Below are 26,221 nucleotides of genomic sequence, written 5' to 3' on the forward strand. Positions count from 1 at the left end.
ACTTGCAGCTTGGGCGCCAACTATAGCAGATTCGCCCCCCCCCCCCCCCCCCCCTACAAAAAAAATAACAGAGCAAAAGAAACTTTATATCGATCTCTGCGTGTGGGAGGTAGCGTTGAAGCTGGGGCAGAAAAGCGATAGAAAACAATTAATAATGTTCGGCAAGGCTTACTGCTTGGTAGCTGGAAGGGAGAGCGGTTTTGTAATTAAATCGAAAGATAAGAACTCCCCACAGAATTTCCTTGCCTGTCATTAGAAGCAAGCGGTGGTGGAATTGTTACCAGTATTAGTCACCAATTCTAGTCGTTAAAGATGTTGTACAATGAAGCCTGCGGAGGACATCTCAGTTAGTCTTAATGTGTCTCTAACCACTAATCTGTTGTAGATACCGGATATCCCATATTCCAACAATCCTTATCCAGTCTAGGATTCGTGCTCAAGGACTTCAAGGTCTCCTTTTTGTCATGGTAAAACCTACGGTGGAGACTAACCTCCAGGTTCCTTCATCAACCTTTCGAATGAAAAAAAGTTTTTATTCGAACAAGTTTTTTGGATATAAATATAACGCAGACAAGGGAAGAATAAAAAAAAACTATTTACAATCGTCAACAACACAAAAAAACCCCTTAAGTTATGCAAAAAGCCGAGCAAAACTATATTTTGTGATTTTTTTTTTTTCACACCGAGGCGGATCTGTAGGACTGAGCTTATTACCTCTGAATCTAGAATTGCCCTAGCGACAGTCACAGCAGGCACAGCAGTTTGTGGTCGGGGAAGCAATACGAACCATATGCATTTGACATAAACCCTGCAGAATCTAATAACGCTGCAAGGTCTCATCTTCCGAAGCGTTAACCAGCGTTTATTTCCGTTTTCTTTATGGGCTGGGGTTTTTTTTTCCTCGTTGTTGCTTTACTGCCATTTCCCGATGTCATCGCAAGCCGCGTTTTTTGAGCCGAATTATATCATTTACGCATTTTAAAAAAGATGCTTCCTTCAAAAAGAAAATGAGAGACAAAAACAGCACAAGAATTAATTGGAAAACAGGGAAACAGACAACTTCTTCCCAAAGCGCGCGCAGTAGTTAGTGTCGCGTTGCAAAGGAAGGAAGTCAGCCATTTCCATTTGGACCTAATCCTTCGGCACCAGCAAAAAAAAAGGCACTGTAACGAGTGATGTGTCGTGAGCGAGCTTCCGAACGCCACAAACCTTTCATTTCCGGTGCACGGCTAGCTACCCTTACAGCCCACCCACCGCGGTGCGCCATCTTTCCTTCCGTGCGGTTCTCTAAAGGTTGTTTTCTAATTTATCGCATTCTTTAATCATTTGTAGGTGAAAGAATAGATACAACCAACTGCTGGACCAACAACAGCAACGAAGCAAAAGACAAAAAAATGGAAGACCGAAGCGAAAACAGCAAGATTAATCCGGATCCCTGATCCACCCGGAATATGGCACCATCGAGGACGAGCCAAACGTCCAATCGGCTGATGGCTGTGTAGCTAAGGTGCGAAAACTTTTTAATCGAAAAGTATTCCACCCCGTGCACAAAAAGGTCGGGGCAAATCTCGAATTTACCTTTCCCGTGTGGGGAAAGGGGGTATCGATTGCTGTGTGTGTGTGCGGGTGGTGGGCTAATCCGGTTGTTTTGTCCGGCACTGATATCGACACACGGGCCATCGTCGATCGTGCAAGAGCAAGTTCGTAATCCCCCTGTCGAAGGTAGTCCTACGATGCGGTGGCTCATCTTCCAGCATTCTGTCGGCGGGCCGGATCACACGGTTCCCGGGACGGCGGGCAATCGAGTGCTGTGTTTGTCCAGATCCAAGGGTTCCGAGGACGGATGGATTACGGACGCTAAGTACACCCGGAACACGAGCACACCCGAAACCGATTCGTTTCGTTCACCGAAACCCTGGACGACATAAATGACATCAGTCCGTTTAAAACCGGAAAGAGTGGTGAGAGAGAAAGAGACGGTGTAAAGAGGGCGATAAATTTCATCATCCCCGCCCCCCGGACAAAGCAAGTTCCTCCGGCGTATGAAACTGCTGATAGTTTTTCCTTCCCTTTGGCATATCTCGTACGCCCCCTCCGGTGCTCGGTCCCGTCCCCTACCAGCAAAAGCACAAGAGATACCCTGGCTACTGATTATACGGGGTTCCGGTCTGCACGAACTTCTGACGAGAAACACCCTTGCGAATGTAGCCAGATATTCGCACCGAAGCCAGCAGTCGCGTTAAATTTGCTTTCCCCAATTGCTGCTGGCACACATCCCCTCCCTTGTGTCTGAATGATCTTTGTGGTTCGGACTTCCTACAGGGAAAGCGTGCAAAAAAGAAGAAGAAGAAGAAAAAGGACACGGACAAAAAAAAAGCAGAATCCGGTTTACATCTCGCCACCCACCAGCGCACCTACACGCTAACCTCCGTGCCGTGAAGGGCAAATAAATTTCTCGCCCGGACTTGTGGACAATCTACAAACACATTCGTTACGTCCAGCGTCACGTCGTGTGGTGCTGTTTGGTAGTTTTATTATTTCGCCAACTATCGGCGGAAAAGATGTGGGTGCAAAAGCATCCGGAACGGGGGTACTCTCTGGCACACTGCTTCCCTTCAGCACTGGTTGTCTGGATGTCGGCTAATCTCTCACAGCCATCACGCTTCTTCCAGCTCGCTTGGCCACTTCATCTCTTCTTGATGAGTCGGTTTTCGTTTAACTAAATATCCTGCTCGCTTCAAGAGTCTGGAGCAGAGTTCCTCCGGTTGTGCCTAAGTAAAGCTTGACTTCACTCGACGCGTCACGCCACGCTGGCACCGATCTTAGTTTGCTGTTGCGGCGTAACGGGCGAAGCCAAAAAAAAACCGAACTCAACTTACCCGGCTGAACGAGCTGGCCCGAGGTGAGGTTGAAGGGAGCAGCGAGAAGAATGGTTGTAAATTATTCCACCGAATTATATCATCTCCTGAGCTCCTTCTTCGCTTGTCGCTGCAAGGCAACCATTAATCGCAGCTGGAATGATGCGAACGACTTTAAACTGACTGATGACAGTGTTAAACAGCACCCTGCTTAATTACATTCACACTTTTCGCCGCTTGCTCGGGAGGGAGCGGATTTATATTCTTGGCTCTTTGAAGTTTGACTGGCCCAGGTCGGTGGGTATGACATCAAAAATGTGTTTCGCCATCATCTTGCAATAGGCAATCTCTTGGGCGAATGAATATCATTAGGCGGCGTAGGATGCTTAGCCAGGGACAGGGGGTGGCCTTGGGGTGCTGGTTGTAATAAATCCAATAAGATAATATTTTACTTTCGCAGATTGTTTGCAGATGCTGCGACAGATGTCATTCTCACGCTGTTAGGGCTTCCACCGGCGTTGGTTTTGTTTCCGAACTTTCCTACACTATTCACGGCCACGGTTTTGAGTGAAATTCTTTAATCAGAAGACTCTTGCATCCCTCCAGAGTGCCTCCTGAGTGCTCGTTATCGCTCCACAATGTCCGCAGGTGTTTTGGATGCAATTTTGCAACCACCCGTGTGTGTGTGTGTGTGGGAAAAAGAGAGGGAAAAAAATCAAATCATCTCACAAATACTGCACCGAAATCGATTCTCCCATATCGCCCATATACCCAGGATGGTTACGAGGTAAAATCATCCCACAGTTGACACACAGTCTGAGACTTGGTCGTCCAATCGATCAATTGGTCCGAATGATGAACAGGAAAGCAAATACTTGCGGACGGCCAATCTCGGCAGCACTCATGGATATTGGACTGGTGACTTCCCCGAAACCGAAACCCTCCGGTCACTTCAGCAACTTCGGAAACTTTCTCACCGACCGTGGAGTTCGTGACCCGTAAAACAAAATAAATAACTCCCGCACCCAGTCTTAAACGTGTTACGAAGCTAAAATCACAGGCAAAGAAAAAAAGTGCTCCCGATACGTACTTAGTTTTAAAGCTATTGAAGATGTGAAGCCACCACGAAGAATGGCGGGAGTGACGACGCATCTTGACGGTTTGTCAGAGTGTGGTTTGGGCCTGATTCTGGGATACACAATCATAATAATAATAAAAGAAATACGCGAAACTTCTTCTACCGCGCACCGAGCTACCTGCCGCCGACATCCGCACGGTCGGATGGGGTCGGATTCACACAACTGCAACAACCCTCAACCAACACTTCGTTTCGCGTGAGCGCGTTGATGAACCTCGCGCGGTAAGAAGCGTGTTTTGCCAGGGTTTTGCCAACCCTCACCCGCATCCCAGCATAGCGTATAGCCGTCAACCGAAAAATACATAGCAGCCAACGAGGCGAGGCAGGCAAATATTTAATGTTCAAACATTTTTCTTCAGCAAATTTTGGCCCGCGGTCCCGCCCAGGCATCCCTGGGCACACCCGGGATGCTTAGTGCTTTGGTAGGAGGATGTGGCGTAGAGTCGCAACATTCCCCGGTTGTGCGATAAGCGTGTGTATCCTTTGCCGTGGAATGGAATGCCGCCAAGGAATGCAGCCGCGCGCCAAGCGTCGTCCAACGCACCAACCGCGCCACGGCGTGCCGAGATAGCTTCGGTTCCTTGATGCTCGGTGGAGTACGGGTGCGGGAACATCATCAACGGAGCGGCTGGTGCAGGGTTTAGCACGAGTGTGAAGGGATGCCAATATCAAGATGATGCTCACAGCTTCTCCTCTCCATCACCGGCAAACCCTCCTGATGACTTACCTTCCGTTTTTGAGCATCCTACCAAGGCAAAAAAAAAACAAACCCCTCCTCAGAAGTGTGCCATACTCGTCGCCACACGAAAAAAACGAAGCGAGACCGAGAGATAGTAGGAAGAAAAGAAAAAAAAGAAGCAACCTTTGCATTGCACGAGACGAAGCAGCAGTAGCAGTAAAACACACATAATCAGGATCATTAAGATCGGCAAAATCTGTAATAAAAACATCGCACCGGAATCGATGCGGAACCAACCGTCCCTTGCTCGTTGTTAGCGGGCAAGGGACGGAGCGAGAGATAGCGAGCGTAGCACATAGCGCCTGCACGGAGCTGCCGAGTGCTCGCCCGCTTCGGCAGGATTGATGGGAACTTCTTCACCATGGCTCAGGCATCGACGGGGGGAAGCGTTTGGGGAACTTTTCCGCTAAAGAAATAATCGAGACATGAACCGTGCGACCCCACCAGCATAGTGTTGGCCGGTTCCGGTACGTACCTAGCAGAAACAGTTCCGCTCCTTTCCATTTTCGACGCCATTTCAAACACTGTCCCGATGTCGTAGTAAAGGAAAAATTGTGGGCAGCACACTTTATCACAAGGTTTTCAAATTTCGACACCGGTTCTTTTGCACCCCCCCCTAGGTCCGCACTCCGTTCCTTTTGCAACCGAAACCAGCTCCGTTCCGTTCCTGGCTTTTTTTTCAACAAATTTCCCAACACTACTCCAGCTGTGTCACCATTGTGCCATACACACTGCGCACGGATTGCAAAGACCGTAGGGTAACATTCCATTCTAGCTGCTCGCTGTCGTACAGTTTTTGGCCCAGCGCTCTTGCGTGTCTGTTGACTTTTAAAATAGCGCTTAAAGTTGGGCGTGCGAGAATGAGCGAAAGAAATATACCTCGCTTCAATGTTTAATGTTGCTTTTACAGTTTGATGAAGTATAATATACTTCAGGATGATAGGATGAGATCTAGGACGGCTTCTAGGTATCCCTTCGTGGGATATGAAGAAACAGGATATCACTTGAAATTTGAAATCTATTCCTATTGACGATTTAGCGTAAATAAAAATACGATTCGAAAGGAAGGGAATAAGAAAAGATTTACTTTTATAATACGGTTTGCATACATTTTGGCGCTTCAAAGAAAAAATAAGCCCTCCAACCGGCATTAGGGAGATTTCTTCGCACTTGGTTTGGCGCTGTTTAAATGCGTCAAGGACTTGTCCTTTCCAACGAACTCGATCAAACATCTGCAAGCCCTTAGTGGGGTTATGTCCTACTGAACGAGAAGGACACTGTTGAGGTGTCTGCTTGAGGTTCAGATCATCAGCCTTACTCAGTTAGTCCCTGGCACCATGCGTTAACCATGCACTTCTCGAGGGTGAAAGTGGACTACGCTGCTAGTGCATCAGCGGCACTGCTGTGGAATGCTATGCAGCCCGCGCCAAATACAAATGCCTGAAAGCTTCTGTGGAACCCAGAAATGATGGTCGAAATGAGTGCGTTCTATACGTGATTTGCCGGACAAATGCCGCTCGGATAAATCAACCTTAAAAACCATTAAATCCACGTGCGAAAAAATGTCCTTTTCAGTCCTTATTCTTCTACCGATGCTAACTGTCTTCACCTACCCCACATACTGTTGAATGCGCTGTAAATCTATTACGCTCAAGCTCCTCTTCCCTTAACGAGATCCTAGTTGTAGTGTCTCGTTATTCACCCGCTGGGAACAAATTTCTGCCAAGCAGGGACGTGGTGCTACGTGGGATTCAGTTCCAATCAAACTACCCAAACACAAGCCCCAAAATCTCCGGTACACGATCAAGAACGAATCGACAATGCCGTACACAATCACATATGCCCTTTTTTCCTTCTCATCTAATACCGGAAGAGACTGAGAGAGAGAGAGAGAGAGAGAGAAAGAGAGAGAGAGACTGTACAGTAATATTTCACCAACGTCATTTGCCTCCACCGTATCGGCAAAGAAGTAGCAGTATCGTCCGTATTACCACCTTTCTCTCCCCCCCCCCCCCCCCCCCTTCTTAACCTCCCCCTCGGCCCCGTTACCTTCTTGACAGAAGTCTCTATCTCTCTATGGTATGTGTGATTTAGTTGCATTTATTTTTCTTCTTGCACTCCCCCCGGTTGCAGTATCCGAGTCCTTCCCGAGGCGCTATTTTATTTCATATTTTCCCTCCTACGCATCTCGCATCATTTCCTCCTTTCTTGACCTTTCTAAAGGGAAAGGTTTTTTTTGTTGTTGTTGTTGTTGAACTCCTTCGAATTTTTTTTCTCTCTCTCTCTGTTGTCGCTGGTTGGTCGACGACTTACAGGCACCAACAAGAAAAGCAACCCCCCCCCCCCCACCCCCTCGGTGGACTTTTCTCTTCGTATTTCATTTACTGTAACGGAACACACGTTCCTTTCATTCGTTCCGCTTTTCATCTTGTTCAGCATCTTGCTGTTGTGTGTGTGTGTGTGTGTGTACTTCCGCTCCGATCGTCCTCGGCGGTTCGGTTTCTCTGGTGCCCTCTGGTGTTAGAACTTTTTTTCGCTCTTCTATCTCTCTCTCTCTCTCTCTCTTTCGCTCGGTCTCTTTCTGGATGAGAAACATTTAACTATTTATGATAAAGGATAATGGTCATAAGCTGGCTGTAGCAGCAAGAAAGGGAACAGAAGGGAGAGGGGGTGGGGGGAAGGGTGGTAACAATATGCTAAAGGAATGTGGTACCGCCCGTTGCGAGATGGATCATTTTCCGTCCATCCTTGTCTGTGTTGCTGAAACCATTTACAATTTCGGGTCGTCTGCCCCCTCTGTTTGTTTTTTTGTTTTCCTCTTACTTTCTTCCCCCGAAACGGGTCGGAGTCGGGTGTGGCGGTGGTTCGAGCGAAAAATGTACAAGAAGCTGAACCCAATTTACAATTTTGGCTGTTCATTTTTATTTCCTTTCATTATTCTTTGCACCACCAACCCTGCATGCAGTGCTTGAGCATCGCGGAAGGAGTCGAACTAGGCGAACAAACGAAAAAAAAAAGACACACCAGAAGTGTGTGTGTGTCCTTTTTATTTTGTGCTTAGATTTTCTGCACAGTGAAAGAAAGCATCCTGGACCTTGTCCCTTCTTTTTGTTGTGCTCATCGTTGAAGGAATTGGAATCCTTTTAACCTTCTCTCGGGGGATCTGACCCGTCGATTGTGGTTCTGTGGCCATCACCGAAACATGGACACGCTCGCCAAAGAGGAGTCTCGCAGGAGACCTCCTTCAGTTTATTTATGCACTTTATTTTCACTCAATTTCATCACCGCATAAACATGATGACAGGCGGGCATTACCCGTCAAGCGAGAATTGCCTTGAGGTACATCCGGATATTGAAGATTTCGTTCGAGGGTGGTACAGCTTCAAGTGAGTGCAGTTTGTTTTTTGTTTTTTATTATACGGTTTAAGATATTCAGATTCAACCAGGCTAAAGTTGGTGATGTTGTGCACTAGCGTGCGGTATTTAAACGACTCGGCGACGGCGTACCTGCAGCGTCTAGACGTAGTAAATCGGCGCAGCGCAAGGACGCTGCGGGCAAGATTCACTCGATTCGTTTTTTTTTTTTTTGTTAAATGATGAATCCTCATGTCTCGATGTGTACGATGTAGTTAAGGTCTGAATCACGTACCAACCAACCAAACCAAACAGCAACAAAAAAACCCCGCAAAACAACAATCTTTTCTAATACGTTCAGCATCGGACTCACGCCATAAAAAAAAGCTGCTCCTGTACACGGTGAGAAAATTGAAAAACGGTCCCATCCGTCCGTTGCAACGGGGCAAATCTTGGCCCCCGTTCGCTACATTTGCTACAACCGGCAATTATTTCCGGCTAGAGTTTGCGGATGCATCACCAGCTCAACGCTTCGTGTTGCGAGATGTAGTAAACAACTGTGACGAGCGCACATGTTTGCGCACAAACAAGCCCAGTTCGTGACATTTGCCACGATGCATGATGGCGTACCGGTCGGCAGGATTACGTATTCAGCCGAGTGTTTGACCGGTTTGATTGAATGCTACTGGACATTGGGGGGGGGGGGGGGGGGGGGGGGGGGGGTGGGATGATGGCATGGAATGGCGGATGCGGATCTGATATGAAGCTGTTTGTGCTTGTGCAGGAGATATCCCTGAGGGGGGGGGGGATAAGCAACCGTTCACGCCGGCTGGTCGGATAACCGCGAGGGTGGACGATTATGTGATAATATTTCAACGGCTGTTGTACTTTGGGTGTGTGTGTGTGGTTCAAGCTCTTCGTGATGTAAATAGAAATGGGAGCTTAATTGGTTGGTTAGTAATTGTATAAAACTGCGTGAAATTAATGAAGCGGTTTTGTATTCTATTTGCAAATTTACTTAACGCCCAAAGTTATGCAATGAGCAGTAGTAAAGTGACTTTTTTTATTCCATGCTTTTCTCTACAAATTAAGGAGTACAAAAGTTTTTTTTTAAATTTATTTATTTGGCAGCGCGTAACGGCAAATCACGCAATTGTTTTAGTCATTAGAGTCCCCCCTCGTGCTGGGCAAATTAATCCACTTTTTTTAACTACCTTAAGATGCGCAACAAACAAACCTCGAACACAATAACTTTCCCCAGACTGCGTTGGGGATGCTCGCATAGCTTGCGGCACGAATGAAACGCGTCGTTGAAGTTGAAAGGACATACTCATCCCAGGATCGTTCCGATTCCAAACGAACACAGCAAATCCCTAAAAGAAATCCCTTCCGCTTATTAGCCGGTAGAATGGACGGGTTGATGAGAAAAGGCAAAAATGGTGGATGAAACCAGCAAAAAAAAAAACCTTGTAATGATACCATAAACGGGTTGAATCATCGCGTCGGTGTGGGAAATTGAGAGTTAGGGGGGGGGGGGGGGGGAGAATAATTGAAACGTTAGAAAAAAAAGAGGGTAGATAGAAGAAGAACAAAAACTGGAAGCCCGGAGCTGGCGGGAAGGTAAAGTGGAGAACAATTAATAATCTCGGTCGGACACTGTGGCCGAGTGTTCTGTGCCCAGGGTTCCCAAAAGGGGAACCTGAATCAACAGTGATGATATGCTGCGGTGCCGGAAGTGGACCCAACAGTGTGCTTGATTATTACCTCGGACTCTCTTGCCACTGAACGAGCAGAGTTCACAGGGAGATGTTTTTTTTTTTTTTGGTGCTTTGCCCTTGTTCTCGCCTGCGGCTATTGTGGACGGGGTATTGGTACAATTATCACTTCATCATGCGAATGTTTATGCAGATGCAGGGTTTTGGGTGATTGTTTTTTCTTTGATTAGAGACATTTATTTTCTCAGCTTCCGGTGAGGTGTTTTTGTACCGTTTTTTTTTTTTTTAACACTGTCTACAGAATGTTACAGCCGACGCTCTGGTCAGGGACTGGGACTGCTGATGCTGTAAAATAAATTTAGGGAGTCGGCGTTTTATTCATCCAAAAAGATCCTAACATCAGCTGTGACACATGCGGTATGGGGTGATTTAAGCGAGAAGAAATTGCAGATAATGATGTCCAAGAACATGGCAAAAGGAAAGTTGCCTGTGAAAGTTATGATCAGGAACACAAGTTAAACACAATAGAAGCCTCGCCTACCCAAGCTTAGAGGGCGACTGGAGCAGGTTTGTAGCATCATACACCAGGCGCATGAAGGCAGTTGTCTTCAAATGTTTTAGACTCGCTTTTAGACGAAGCAATGGTCTCTACCAACTTCGGTGTTTGAATTTCGCGATTAGAGCAAAAATGGTGGTGAATATCGTAATGCCAAAATTGATTGGGATGCTTGAACGGATGTTCCGTACCCTGGAAGAACAGGCTAGGTTGACGCTGTTCACGTCAAGAGTGCTGGTAGTAAACCTATCTTGTGTGTAGGAGCCTAGCAAGTACAATCTTCGAAACCTTATGTTTCGGTAGGATCACCGCGGATTGGCTTCTAGAATACTGTACGTGTCCTACAGAACAGCGGAGTTAAAAGAACTTGTGAAGTATGGCGTTGGCATCGGTAAGTCTCCCAACTGACACCAGCAGCAATAATTTGGAGGTCTCGATGCAACCCTCTTTCGGTGAACTTAGTTTGTTCGCCATATTAAGTTGATAGCCATCTTATATTTTGCTGTAACTTTAAGCGTAATCCTGTAGTCAGTGCCTGTTTGTAAATGTAAGTTCAATAATAACCAGCGATGTCTAATTATCGACAAAATCATCTCATCTCTTCTACTTCAAATTCCACAGTACAACAGGATAGTCGTTTAAAGCACACAAATAAACTGAACCCATCTGAAGCACGGCTAGAACTCTCCACTGTACTTATGTCCTTATGCCGACCCCTCAGACTGACTAGTTCAATCTTCGCTCCATCATAGTATCAATAATGAGTATGAGTCCAATCCGAAACCAATCGAATATGTTAATGCAACTTCAAACGCGAATCCCCAGCTCCGATGACTTCAATCGCGAATTCCGCGTTCCGGAATGGCGCAATGGAATGGCGATTTCAAGTGTACAAATAGAAACAAACTGCTTGAAATAAATTTACAAATTTATCTCAAGCAATCCGGAACCGCCACTCCGGATACCCGGAAAACGAGTACAAGTGTCCAATACCTGTGCTGAGGTACCTGTGCAGTTGTTCCTTCACCAGTTCTGACCTGATAAAAAAAAAACCTTGGAAGAATCGGAAGCTACAATCGTGAGCGTAATTAGCATTTTATTTTCTTTGTCTGCTTTTGCGAAAAAGCATTTAATTTGAAATCGAGCGCAAACACAAGAACCCCGGTTGGAAGACATTGGGCCCTTCTGGTCTGCTCCTGATTTGGAACGTCGTTTAAGAAAGCATTCCATGATGGTTTTCGGTTCCCTTCCCTGCTCCCGTCTTTCCACTGCGAGAAACAGATTAAATTTAAACCATGGAAAAAACGGAAACACATTCGACATTTCGCTGAAAGGTTATTTCTCACTTCTCCCAGTTGTCACTCACCGAGCAAACCGACGACGGTCTGTGACAAGCGACCGTCAGTTTGGCTTGCTGTAGGTGATTACATTTTCATAAATCAAGCCCCAATGGATTCGCACACACTGTCTCAAGGACTGCTAGCGTCGTGCCGTTAGTGTTCGTTTCGCCCCAAATGCAAACAAAGTGAGCTGTCATTGCGCCATCTTACTCTTTCGCGCATTGCCAGTTTATTGACACTAGCCGTATGGATGGGGAGAGTAATTTTTTCCCGTCTCTCTCAAGTTAAAAAAGGAAAAAACCTTTTCGTTTTGTAAAAAAAAAATCCCACCCACCAACGCGGATGAAAGCCGGAAGCATCGAAAAATAAAAAAATCGAGGAAGTTTAAAGCAAACACTAACCGGCAATTGATGCAGCTTGCTTCGAAAAGTGGAAACAGAACCACAGAACTACATGTAAATGAGATTACCGAAACCTTCGCCAAAGCTTGCCGCCGGCCTTTCCCCTCCCCACCCGTAGCTACACATTACAAATCTTGCTCATTACCCGCGCGTAACGCATAATCCCCATTTTCCACGCTGCAAGGTAGCAGGAGGAAGAAAGAAGGCATACGGCGAAGGATGGACGGGTGGTACTTTAATTAAGCAACAACGTTTGCTTAATCTATCCCACCAGCTTTGCGCTCTTCTTTGCGCGTTTTCCCTGCGGTCCGTCGCCCTAGATGAAACGCCAGCGTGAGTGGGAAAGTGAGCGAAACACGTTAAACTATTTACACTTTTGCACATCACCACCCGTGAGGTGGTGCAGCGGTTACTAATTTTCAGTAGTAAGCGGTTTCTACACTTTTGTAACCATTACTCCGTTACACATTGAGCAGTTTGGGTGAAAAAAAAAACGGTTAAAAAATGAAGTTTGAACTGAAGTTGAATATTATTCTTTTTTGAAAAATTGTATTTTGTACAGAGGTTTGTAAAGGTTTATCTTAGTATGGTGAAGAAAGGAGCGGTTCGTAAGAAAACATTTAAAATAAATAAATAAACAACAATAAATAAACAAATAAATTACAAAAAAAACTAACACTTTTATCCAGAAAATACCGCAACGCACCGCAATACTCAATAATAAATTAATAATTTTTAACCACAATTTGTACGAAAAGGCCCACCGTGCAATGACAGCACAGAAAGTGGTCACCATGACAGGGGTTTTTTTTTTTAAATTTGATTTACAAACTGATGCGTTTAAAAATTATTTTGAACCGACTTTGAATTATTCGACCGCCAATCGGGTTTTGAATGCGATTTGAAATGTTTTCAATAATAATTCTACTTAAAGTCCACTGATTGCGTTTATTAGACCGATAATGGGCTGCTAAAAGCGATACAATTGTGACATTTTATTAGTATTTAATTAAACGACACCTCCGAACCATGGCTAAATGACTCGACAAATATACTTCATTACCCACCGCTATTTAAACGCCTCGCCCGTTGCACTGAAACGCTGGCCTAAATCCACCACCCTCTCCATTCACCCTTCCCTTCTTATCCTTTAAGTCCCATTATTGGAGGCATTTTTTTCTCTTTCTTTTTCTGTGCCCTGCCGTAGGGTCACCCATCCCACAGTGGCAATGAAATGATTGAATAAAATTAAACGTCAACCGGGCGTTGAAGCATTTTTTCTCTTTCTCTCTCTCTCTCGCTCTGGACTAGTTAACAGTGAGCGTAGGAACAGGATGACAAGGACAATTTTCCAGCATTGTCGCCGTGTGGCATGGAGTGTCTTGCAGCCATAGCTGGCAGGTTTTTCTGTTGTCCCCTACCTATGAAGGGGTTTTGCCTACCACCCTTCCATCCAATCGGGAGTGCTGAAGAGTGGTCTGAAGGCGGAGGGGGGAGGCCAATAAAAGGACCCCATCGCCTCCGTGCCTTTTTTTTTATCATTCGGTCATTTTCTTTTGCCACCGTGGTTTACTTCCGTGACCCACGGAAAACCCACCGGGCTATGCACGGCAATCGTCAGTGTTTAATGTTATTTTAATGATTTCAAATATACGCTGTTGATGTGTTTTTAAGTGACTATAAATTTTGATTACGGTTACACGGGCAAGCGTCACACGCCGCCTACGAATGTTTCGAACGCTGCTAGGAGCAGTGCTGTTCGTTGGATGATTTTTTTCCACCCTCTGTTTCTTGTTTGACTACTGTAACTCAAGGTTGCGCCTGCATGTATGCACGCAATCAAACGTTAGGTGTTAAAGGCTTGCGATGGAACGGCAAACGGTGGACGTTGTGAGCAGTGGGGGACAAAATTTCACAAGAAACGTTTTTCACGAAAGAAGAAATACTAATCAAGGCGTCTTTCAAACGATACTATTTAATAAATAATTGATCATATAACCCTAAGCGTAGACTAGAGTATGATAAATGTCCCTAGGGGTCTATCGTTGATGCTTTGGAATGTTATATTTAAGCATCAAATAACTCTAACAGAGAAATTTTCCATACCTTTAGGCGTGTCCTATCGAATTTTACATTATTTTTCTCTCCAACTTCAACCAAGTTCGTGCGGCGGGCATTGAAGTTTACTGCTACACCTTTCCACGGTTCTTCCCGCGATGGCGTGTTTGAAGTGAATTATACTGTCAACTCGGCCTGTAAAACCTCCTGACCTGAGTCACGCATCATCAACACGCTCTGGCACGCGTTCTTAACGAGGTGACAACGGCCAGCCAGTGTGTACAGACGGAACGATTAGTGCAACAGTTAACGCAGCATACCTAATGAGCAACGTGTGCCCAACTAACACGCTGCAGAACATTCCCACCAGACGCTGCTACATACGGCGTAAGATGCAAATTAGCGCTCCGTTCCCTGTGCCCTGAAGCACTGGAGGTAAAAGGAACGGCCGCAAAGTGTTAAGATGACAGTTTAATTTTTCCTGCACTATTTTTCCTGCCTGTCTGCGCTTTCGCAGCAGCAGCAGCAGCAGCAGCAGCAGACGACGACCCTACGTACTACCTCCAAAAAGGGCACGGGAAATAAAAAAAAAAACCCTCCCACCTCAAAACGAAACTAACCATGAACCTGCCACAATCCTTTCGACACTCGTTCGCTCGCCGTGTGGCACGTACCAGCTGTGCTGCTTTCGACCGGGAGCACAAACTTTCCCAAACCCCCTGCAAAAAAAAAGGGGAAACTTAAACCATTTCGCCCGGTTTTGCACAAACCCGGCAATAAGGGCCACAATTATTGTGGCGAATAACTGATTCAAATGTTAATGAGTGGGCGTTCGCTCGCTTGGTTTTGCTGGGAGGAGGATAGGATCCGGAGGGACGAGTAGAAAATTCGTGCGCGAAGGGGGATGGTTTCTTTCACCAAGCGGGTCCGCCTTGTGGGGGGAAAAGTTTTCCCAAATGGAATTTTCTTTCGCAGAAAGTTAAAGCATTCAGTGATGGACAAAAACGTTCCATTTTTAGAAGGGCACATGGACGTTGCTTAGAGGTCAGCAGGAAGAAGTCCGCCGTGCAAACGTAGAACGAGAAGTTTTCATTGACGCATTCTTTGGTTTTGGTTTGAGAAATCTTGAATTCGGTATAGTTATTTCAATCGAAGTACTTCAATAATGAGCATGTTGCATAGCCTTTAAAACATCTTTAAAGTGAGAAAGACTTAGCATAGACGCACAGGTCCGTTTCATTGTCAATAGATTCAATTTGTTGATGGCATTTCTTGCTTGCTCCCTGGCTCCCTGGGTTAGCCCTGTCGATTAGCCTTGTCGGCAACATGAAGTTTACAATATTTTACAGAAATTAAGCAGATAGTTTAACGCACATGCGGGTGCGGGAGGTTCACGCGAACCAAACGCGGTCCGGGACTCCGTGAGAGCTGAGAGCACCGAGCAGACTGGCACGTATAGGTCCACCGCCGAGAGGAGCGCTGGACAATCGACAGAACCGTTGAGGATTCCAACAATTGAAGGCAAGTCTGGCCCGTTGAAGTCAGGTATTGTTCCTCCTTTTGAGACGTTTTAAACGTGACAGATTGATTGCGATTCGTGCTCCATCCTGGAGAGCACTTTCTCACACTTCTCTACCAGCTCCTGGATACGGTGGTTCTTGGATTTGGTCAGCAGGCTAAGATAATTCGTCGAAAAATGGCTCCATCCAAACTAATTTTTACCTGATAGGCAATAGCAGGTGGTCTTCTTTTATTGGTTGTCCCTGTATATCCTTCCCGAGCGACCCGGTAGTCTAGGCGACAGCGGCGCCGGTCTTCAAACGGCAGAACCGAGGTTCAAATCCCATCCGGGCCGCCCCTTCCCGTAGTGAGGACCGATTATCCAACTAGGTGTGGTATCGGGGAGAGTCTTAGGAAGCCATTTGAGAAGCTCGTCAAACCAAGAAGAAGAAGAAGAAGAAGAAGAAGAAGGTACATCCTTCAAATGTAACTCACATCAAAAATTGCTATCGTTTAGACGATTTTCCCTGAGTAGGTAACATTGTTCCCCGAAACCCTCATCACACAGAGTGGCTCCGTCCTAAATAAGAAGCTCTCCCATCATAAATTAGCTCTACGTCCTCTACGAGTAAGTTAATTCGCCATCGCTGAGTGCTTAGCTGATGGCTCAGCTTCCCCTTTAAAAGAAAAAGATCAACTTGGCACACAACAAGACATATAAAGAAAATAAAATGTACTGCCAAAAGTCTTGCCGTCTGCACTACACTACTACCTGATTGACTCAACTATTTGGCGTTTTTTTTTTCTTTCCTACTCACACGAGCTCAACTTTCAAATAAAGATATCGTTTGGGTTCGGTTGTATGGGGGCAGTGAAGTCCTGATCCCATTTTATTTTTTTGCTTTTCGGTTCCATTTGGTTTTCATTAGCCCAATTCTCGATCTTCCTACCCTTCCTTTTTACAGTGTCGTTACATGTCGTTCAGTTTCACCCACACTCGCCGTTCCGCCAACTTCTCCCCCAAAACATCGTCAAAATAGGGCAAAAAATATGCACTAACCAATAGCCTACAGGTAGGCCGTTTTGGAGCGTGCAAAACTTCTCCAAAGATCCATCCAGCTCCCACCAGCAGGCTACACGTATCTGACCCGAAACCCCGATCGGCGCCCCCGATTCAAAGAGGGAGTTGTTGCAGCAAAAAAAAAGGGAAAAAATGCAGAGAATTGAAATTCCAATCACATTCCGAGTGAAAATGAAATTTTCCTCTGCGTTTCGGCACCCGTGTGCTTGGATCCATCGTTAGCATGCAGCTCCACCAGGCTTCTTCCCGGTGAAGAGTGGTGAATAAGAAACGCGAACACACACACACTCTCACGCACGCACAAGAAATAAACCGATTGAGAAAACAGCGAAACTTAAACAAAACTCAGGTAGCCGCATCAGACGCTGCCCGGCTGGGAGGTATGTGTGTCCCCGGCATTTCAACTCCCGGGGGTTGTTTCGCATCGTCAAGACGGGGAAAAGGGGACGGCACGATTACGGCCCGGGATAATCAAACGGTAGCCTAACCGCCCGCCCGAACGTTCGGGCGCTTTGTGTGCGTCAGCTGCGTCCCTGTGTTTGCTTTGTTTTTGGGGCGGTTTGTGTTTTTCTTTCCCCTTCGTTCGCTGCTTCGCCCGGTGGCGCTGGCTGGGCGAGGTTGCCTCGGACCGGTTCAAAAAACTTTCACCCCGGCTGAACGATGGAACTTTTGCCCGGATTTGTTTTCCCACGACCGAGCCGTGTTTATCTACCGCGTACCGTTGGGCCTTGTGCCATCTTTTTAACAGGCACTGCGTCTCTGAAAAGGCTCGGGCTTGATCACATAACCGCGATTTGCACGATTATCTAATCGGATCGGCTTTTGTTTGCTTGTACGGCGCAAGTTCACCGAACCTGCAACGGTGCTGCGCTCTACTTTCTTCACTGTTAATTGTTTTGCTGTCGCTAGTTGAGAATTAGTATTTAAAACACACTCATACACAGTTACAAGAGTGGCTTTCGTCGTCCGCCGTTCGCTAGTCGATGGAGGCGCCTGGTGTTTTGTGGAATTATTTCAACATTTTTATTTTCCACATCGATTTAAAGTGCTGCTTATCACAATTTTCCATCCTTTCTTTTCTGCTTCTCTTAGTTGACCTTCCACCCCTCCCCTCCCCACCCCCCCCACCCCCCTATTTGCAAGATAACAGACTGACACGTTGCTGCCAATAAGTCTGAAACGTGTTGTGCTCGGTGATTCGTGGAAGCATTTCACGCTGGTAAAAATTGGCGCAATTGAATAGGCAAAAACTCCTCCTCATCCTTCCCTTCCTACATCATCCCGGCCTGCTCCTCACCGTTCCCTGCCAGGCAGTAGATGACGAATACCATACCGCGAGTAAGCACCATTGGATAATCACCAGGACAATTTCATTTCTGGCCTCGCTCAAAAATCTGTCAAATGCTGGCTTTTGTAAACGCAAACGCAGGACACAAGCCAGCAACACTGTCACGGCACGTGGGGGAGGGTGCGAAAATTTCCTCCATTCCCGGCACCACCCTTCGCTCAAACCGTGTGCCGCGTGCACAATAATGGTTAGAATTTGTTGAATTTCGCGGCAGCTGGGATCCTTTGCGTTTACTGAGAAATGTGGCAGGAATGCAGAAGAGATGACACATTCCACCACACTCGACCGACGTGACCACGTGATTTTTTACTTTTTCTCCTTTTTTTTTTGTTGGTTTGGGATGGCAGGACACGCGATGAAATAGTGTGGAGGTGGGTGCTAAATTGACAAATGTGTTGCCCGAAATTATGTACCCTGTCAGGATGTTAAAAAGAAAAACGCCTTCGGTAAGGTGAACTATTTTCCACGACACAATGGTGACAGGGTGAACGTGTGGATGGCGAAATGGAGAAAAAAAAATCTGCTGAAAATCTTCACATAATCGACGCGTGCATACGTGCCTGAAGCGTGCGATGTAAATTTTCAACTACCTCCCACACACACACACACACACACACACACACACACACACACACACACACACACACACACACACACACACACACACACACACAGAGAGAAGCACACGCTTTAGAAAGCATATCCATCGTGCTCGTGCTCCGATTGCAATCATCCAACGTTTGTAAGGATAGTAAGACATTTGTACCTTAGCTCCATTTTTTTTTGCTGTTGGTGCTCCTTCTGGTTAGAATACCTACATTTCGTCGGAACTTTCTGTCGCTTTCCGGTGTCCCAAAGTGAGGCAAAAAAAAAATCCAAACCCCCAACGCTGCAATCCTTCGCAATCGAAATAGATTCAAACCGAACACGGCTTACGGTACGGAAATGAGATGAAACCGGCACATTCCAAGAAAACAAAAAGGGACAGATTAAAGTACCGGCAAGACAACAACAAAAAAAAGAAAAGCGTACGCTTACCAACCACACCGAAAAAGCGACACTTGATTGCTTAGTCAAACATGCTTCCCGGAACCCTTCTCTGCTTGGCGTGTGTAACTAGGTTGAATCTTTTTGATTATTTTAAGCAATTTATTTTGCCCTATGTTTGCTCCTCCCATTTCAAAACTGCGTGTTGACTTACATATTAAATCAAAGCCGAGTGAATCTTCATCTATTTAGGCGCACGGTACAGGGGGAAGCGAACGGATTATGGAGGGGAGCAAACAAGAGAGAGGGCAAGAGTTTTGATTACTTATCAAGAGAAGTAACATTTTATAGCAACTTACTAAAAAACTTGATTATAGTAGATAGATGATGTTATTGAGCTAATTTTGTTACACGGGTTGCATACCTTTAGGCGGTTCGAAAAGGAAAGCGCGTCGTTGAAGATACATTTATTGGAATCTAAAGGAAATACTCGGGAAATTTTTTTAATGATGATGACCTGTTTCCCCTGCGTAGGATCGAGAGGGTTGAAGTTATCTTTGTGATACGTTACGGAGAGTTAAGTTTTTATTTTCTATTCGCTGAAAAACTGTCAGACTGTGTAATTTGAAAACCCAGATAGAATTCCACAAATGACTAAAGGATGTGGTCTATGTCGTGATATCCACTGCTGCAGCTACAACCCTTCGGAGTCGGCGCTTTGGGCAGCGTTGAAAATGTGCAAGCTCCTTAATGCCTCGACGATTTTCAGTGCTTAGACAGCGCTGAGGATATCAGTAAGTATAAAATACCGAACCGTAGACACTGTGCTTCTGTATTTTAACTGAAATTTACAGTTTGTTTTAAGATTTCATGCAAGCTACAAATAAGTGTTCACAAGTACTACCAATTTGAAATGTGGGCGTTCGCTCCCTGGCTGCCCAGTGGCGGATCTTTCTTTGTGGCTGCCCGATGGAATTGTTTTATAAAGTCGCAGAAGGTATGCCAGAATCCTGTGATTGTTCGGCGGAAAGAATTAATTCTGTTGACACACTTTTTTCTCAAATTGTCAGAACGCATAGGGGAATCAAACAGGGCATGGGTAACCAATTCCACCGTTCCTGGGCACCTGAGACACACAGGGGACGTAGCGAAACCGCAGACTTGCAGAGACTCTCGGAAGAAACCGTGGACGGTAAGTATCTGCGAGAGATAAAAATCTATCTCTCCACCTCCACGCCTACGGGTAACTACGGCCAGGCCGTGTTCCTCACAATTTATTCTAGATATCTATATTTTACAATCCTTCCTTAACTTATAAGCTATTTGATGGGTAGGCATTTCCTTCACCGATGCCGGACTCAAGCCCCATCAAGAAGGTCAGCGACCTGTTCGGCACGAGGCGTAGAGGAGCACAGCGAGATCGTTGGCTGGATCAAGTGGTGTCAAACCTGTCGGAGATCGGATGACGTGGCCATGTCTACGGGACGTGCTCAACCCTGCGCAGGCCTTCACCCTCAATTAAAGTCGTCTTTTGTCGGGTAGGTTCGGCTCCTGATTGATTTAGCTGCAAGGTATCCTTTTGAAGTTGTTGTCTTCTTCGGTTCTAGAGGCTTGCGCTTTTTTGGAGCATCGTACCGTGGAGACTTTGCACTGGTCCCCAAGATAACTCTCTTCATTACCGGTACCGCATTCCGATTCCAGCATTCTGATGCTGTGGCTAGCGACCTCATCGTCGTCATGAGACTGCATGAGTCTGAAGGCAAGTACAACTTTGCGAAGCTACAGACGCCTGACGCCTTCAAAAATGCATAGAGCCGCATGCCACATCAACCTCACATAAGCCACATTAGTTTGCGAACTTTCAAAATGGTGTTCTTTGGATATGATTGAAACAAGTTTTTTTTTTTGCTTACCAACCATCCCAAAAACAAAACGCTTCAGACTTCGTTGCGACTTGGTTCTATACCGACGTCCAATTCGACGCACACACGGGTAGACAGAAGAACAGGGCCTTCGAATGGAGCATAAACTAAGCAGCAGCAATTGATTTATGCCTAAACCTCCCTTTTATGACATTTCGTTGCAAGATAAGCCCCGAATAGGTTTTTCGGATTAGTTTCGCAAAACACATTCACTCTCGCACACAGCCAGTGCCCGCAGCACAACACACACTCACAAAAACGACAACCCATAAACACTATTTTTACAACAACAAAACACACACACACACACACGCACGTCGGTTCGCTTGTCGGGGCGAGAAATTTCATTCATTTCCCAACAGTTGTCAAAAGGGCAAACGGGGGCACTGTCAGAGAGCAGCGGACTCTCCCCGATAAATCATCTCTGTCTGTGTATCTGTCCGAGTACGCGTGTGTGTGTGTGTGTGTGTGTGTGTGTGTGTGTGTGTGTGTGTGTGTGTGTGTGTGTGTGTGTGTGTGTGTGTGTGTGTGTGTGTGTGTGTGTGTGTGTGTGTGTGTGTTGATTTTTTTCCTCATACATGCGGAAAAACAAACTCCCCGAGGGTAAGTTATTTTTCACTTTTAGTATTTTCAATCTCGCTATCACCGCTCCTTCTTCCAGCAACTGATTTTCCAGAGCAGTCGGAAGGGAAGGCCGAAAAATAAAACAAGCAAACGGATCCAAAATTCGATCCCAATCTAGAGCAGTTCGATGTTCGGATTCCGGCGAGGTGGATGGAGCTGCAATCCTTAGGGAATTTCACGCTGATTTGAAGAGCGTGGTGGTGTGGGGTAGTAAAGGAAAAGCGACTCGTTGCTTGGATTTTGGCCCACAGCGCAGTAGGGAACCGGGTTAATAGTTTGCTGCTGGCTGGCACTACATCCAGCCGGTTTGGTGTTCTGTTTTGTGGGTGGAATAATTAGTGATCTCCCAGGTATTGGGGTTTGGGCGCGCGAGGGTTTAACTAAATGGAAGCTAACAAGAGGTATTTTTAAGCAGTACACTTTGAAGAGCGAATTGTATAGATGTAGGCGATTTGTAGTTTGGTTCGCTTACCTTTATGGGAGTTTAAGCTGTGTTGTTGTTTTGCTTGCTCTGTCGAGTCATCATGGGCGTGAATAATGCTTAATTTTAATAACGTATTAACCGTTCGCAATTAATACAGTTCAGTGGAATTATCTTTCTGAATCTTTATTAAAATAATAACATCCTGAAGATATAACTAGATCTTGTGGGGAGAAGAGATCTAAATTCGAATTTAAACTATTGTTCTTACTAATTAATCCAACCACTGAAAACACTCTTTGTTTTGTATTTCTCACTTCCTTCTCACAAATTTCGTCACAAGAAGGGCGAAGGATTGTTTATTGAGTCTTTTTACCCTTTTTACCACTTTGTGAATTTAAAATAAAAACCAATTTGAAACGTAGCACGCCTAAAGTTATGCAATCCTCTCGACTGAAGAATTGCATAAAATAAAATTCAAAAAAATCAACCACTAAGGTTAATACTAATACTTCAAAAAATACACAATATTCACAAAAAAGTATGCAAAATTTTCCAGCAAAAATGGCATTGACCATAAAGGCCCTTTTCACACTGTCGGTAGATGACAAATGCATGCCTATTAATAGGAATCGTCCAGCACCAAGGATGTGTCCTCTACTGCTGATGCGGTACGCTTGAAGCTACCAATCTTCAGTCTGAATGTTGGCCAAACGAAGATTTTGCCCGTTCGTTCACCAACTCCGGCATCAGCAAGACATTCAATTTTGAGCATAATTGATTAGCTATCGTTTGCGTACGAAGATGCCACCTCACTATCCTCTATCTAAAGCGTTTCAGTTTTCTGCCCACGTGTGTGTGTGTGTGTGTTTTGGTGAGATAAATACCGCCGAAAGCGTGTTCGCTGCACACTACGAACGAAGCGGCATTTTTCAACGGCCGTAAATCATCCGGCAAACCGGACACGGGACACGGGTTTTGCCGCATCTCTTCGGGTCCGCTTTATCACCGCGCCAAAAATGGAAGCCACAGGCGAACCGTCAGCACGTGACAGTGAGTGTATTGCTGAAGTAGTTCTTTTCGGGGATGGTTTTTTTCTTTTTGTGTTTCGTTTGAAATCGAACCGAAAGAAAAAGACAGCTGTTGCTGGGTGAAAAGATGCTGTGCCGGATTTCTTCGGTGTCGCAATTTTCCTCTTTAAAAAAAAGCGCTCCTGCCGGATCACCCCCGTGGCGCGCGCCCTCCTTTCGACGTATCTGATGACCGGCCAGATGCACAATGGGGGTTCGCCCCAGTGTCACTGAACGGTTGCCCTAAAGAGCTAAACGATAAATCACCGATCGAAGCAGGACGGACCGAAGGTTTGCGGGCAAACGGGCGCAGGGCAGGTGTAACCAGCTGTACACTAAATAAATGTACGATTTCAAGCACTTACGGGGTTTGAAACGATCCGTTCAAGCAGAATCTTGGGGCGCCAGCAACTTGAAACATATTATTTGTATCTTTTTCAAAAGAAAATGTTTCCCATTCATAGAACTTCCTCTTCGTTTCCATTTTTCGGTTTTCCCACCGCTCTGCCAGGCATCCCGACATTAGTACATTTGCTTTAAGTCTCGGCGAAACTGCTCGAAGTACAAAGGAGCAAGCAAAGCTCCCTATTAGGAAGACTCTTCTGCGCTCACCAGCAGTACAAACATCCGCATCTATCGGTATCGTTTGATCGCTTAACGCTCGTTTTTGTGTAAAGGGAAGAAAGATTCAAAGCATCCGGTTTGCAGCGCACACCATATGCTGTCAACGATGGTCGCGACACTTACGCCACAATATTACACCGCGCTAATGAGCACCCTAAGATATTCCTGGTTTTGCACTCTTGCGCGCGCGTGTGTGTGTGTGTGTGTGTGTGTGTGTGTGTATTAAGAACGAACCAAGAATAAAGCAGAAGGTTACACTGAACGGAATTAAAACACTCAATCACGGTGGTATGAGTGTTGCCAACTGTTGCCAACGACGACGCCACTGATCAAGACATAATTTGTCCTTGAATTTATTAATTTTTCCCTTTTTTTTCTTTTTTTACTTCCACACGAGTGTCTGTGTTGGGAGGGATTTTTGCTTGGCAATGGAGAATAGCGAAGAAAAAAAGGAAGATAGTCAAGCTAGCGCAATATTGCTTTGCAGCGTTACCAGGCGCGCGTGGTAAAGTGGATCCTTGCGCCTGAAAGGTAGACTATGCGACTATCACAGAACGTACGTTAGTGTACAACGGGCTGCTTACACTGTGAGCTTGAGTTCAATGTGTGATAGTGATGGGCACAGCTACGATTACGGACCCGGCTCCGACCCCCTGGTTCCGCATTCCGACGGCTTCTTTTGAACTAAAGCTTTCTTTTGGTGATGAGAAAATGGGTGCAGAGGAGTTACCGGTCGGAGCCGACTCCGGCGCTGGAACCATTTTCCCCAACACTAATCTACGATCAAATCTTGTCCCTGCTAAAGCGACCAAAAAATAGATACGTACAGTGTCAACTCCCCGTGATAATAGCCTAACCGCCTGCGGCTTTAGTGTTACCTTTCGTCGGTAGCGAAGCACAAGACAAGACGTTGCGAAACTCTTGATGGAGGGGATCACAGTTTTTGGGACGACTATTTTTTGTTTTTTGCTGTATGTACACCCGCAAGACATTATTTAAGATGGGGTTTTTTTTCTTTCTTCGCTGGAACGACTTGGAGCCGATGAACGACTTTAATCGAACCATTCACCAGACATGCTTTTCGGTAGAGAGCAGTAAATTTTCTATCTCTATTTTTCACCCTATCTCGGATCCTTTTCCTTTCATCATGCATCCCGCTTATCACTGTTACCGTCCGCCTTTACTCACACATAAAATAAAAACTAAACTTCACTCCAGTGGCACTAGCTCCTGGGTAGCAGTATCATGTTGCTCTGGATTGGATTTTTCAATGCTCTACCACCTTCCCTGCATTCCTTGCCTTGCCGCACTCACTCACCGATACTGAAGTGGGGCGAACGTCCTCAAGGCGTGCGCGCGTGTTTGTAGCAGCGTATTAAAATGCTTACACATTCACAAAACGTTTTATTACAATTTTAATAATGTTGTTAGGACGCCAGGCCACATCCGTCCGGGGCCACAGCCACGTATAGCTTACGACGCGGCGAACAACGAAACGAAAAAAAAAAAAAAACGAAGACCAAAGGATCACCGTACGGGCCGGGGCACCCGGAAGGAGTGTGTCCTTTAGAAAATAGATTTTTTTCTTTTTTCCCCTTCTTCGCTTTATTGTCTGCGTCTTGTAAAATTCGACTACGGCACGCTTATCTGGCTGACTTTGTTTATCTTGTATTATGTGCGTTCCTCTGGCCGATCCGGCTCGTTTGCTACAGCGCGGAGCGTCCCGTCTTTGTGGCTTTATCAATGGTGGAATGTTTTTGGCGAAAACTAGCCAGCGTGATAGCATATTTGGCCGGTTTCGAACAACACAGGATGATTTATGCAACAAACGAACGTTTTGCGGCACGGATTGCGTAGAATTTAAGTGCATAGTACGTGGGAATACGCCTAAATGTAGGCAATGTGCTACACAGTTTGCTTTTAAACATTAATTGCTTCATTCTGTAGATTTTTGTGACACATTTTTTTGTTCATTTTCAGAAAAACCGATGACAAATGAACCATGTTAAATAACTGGCTCGAATTTGGAAGGAAAATATTGTGCAAATGTTGTTACAAAAATAGCCGAATTGTGATGTTAAGTTTACCGAAGTCTACGAGACTAGCTGCTTAACGTACAAAAAGGAGTTTTGCTGAAAAGGAGCAGTGCTGATATCCTGACCTCACCAGCAAGGCGTGCTGCCTAGAAAGCGTAGATCAGCTGGATCAGGTAGCGTGAAGCCTGTCGAAGATCGAATGCAGCCGTTGATGGAAGGAACGAAAGTGGTTAACTGTGGGCAGGGTTAGCCGGCGACGAATACGCTTAAATCTCCTACCGACGAAGCGGGGAAGCAATAATGGAGTGCTGGATCAACACCACGAAACTTTCTCGAACCTGAAAGAGATTCTCCCAAAGACTTACAAGTGTTTTTCCCTCATCTATGTATAGGCAAAGGGTCTTTATCGTTTTCTTCAAACGATCATCACGTACTTTTATGTAAGAGAA

The 26,221-nt window shown here is 45.7% G+C and overlaps 4 protein-coding genes across 4 annotated transcripts in view; 3 read left to right on the forward strand and 1 right to left on the reverse strand.

Annotated features, from left to right (window-relative positions):
- LOC126561385 (uncharacterized) overlaps positions 1-26,221 on the forward strand; it is a 390,544-nt gene that overhangs the window by 300,194 nt on the left and 64,129 nt on the right. The gene's annotated exons all lie outside the window — the stretch shown is intronic.
- The window catches only part of LOC126557212 (cytoplasmic dynein 1 light intermediate chain 2), a 367,651-nt gene that overhangs the window by 244,850 nt on the left and 96,580 nt on the right, over positions 1-26,221 (forward strand). The window lies entirely within an intron of this gene.
- LOC126562509 (uncharacterized) overlaps positions 1-26,221 on the reverse strand; it is a 301,387-nt gene that overhangs the window by 115,387 nt on the left and 159,779 nt on the right. The gene's annotated exons all lie outside the window — the stretch shown is intronic.
- Positions 8,404-26,221, forward strand: part of LOC126558897 (V-type proton ATPase subunit d) — a 401,974-nt gene continuing 384,156 nt past the window's right edge. Inside the window, exon 1 of the mRNA XM_050214992.1 lies at positions 8,404-8,407. The gene's annotated coding sequence lies outside the window, so the exon portion shown is untranslated. The remainder of the gene's footprint in view (positions 8,408-26,221) is intronic.

Source organism: Anopheles maculipalpis, chromosome X, assembly GCF_943734695.1.
Source record: "Anopheles maculipalpis chromosome X, idAnoMacuDA_375_x, whole genome shotgun sequence".
Lineage (NCBI taxonomy): Eukaryota > Metazoa > Arthropoda > Insecta > Diptera > Culicidae > Anopheles > Anopheles maculipalpis.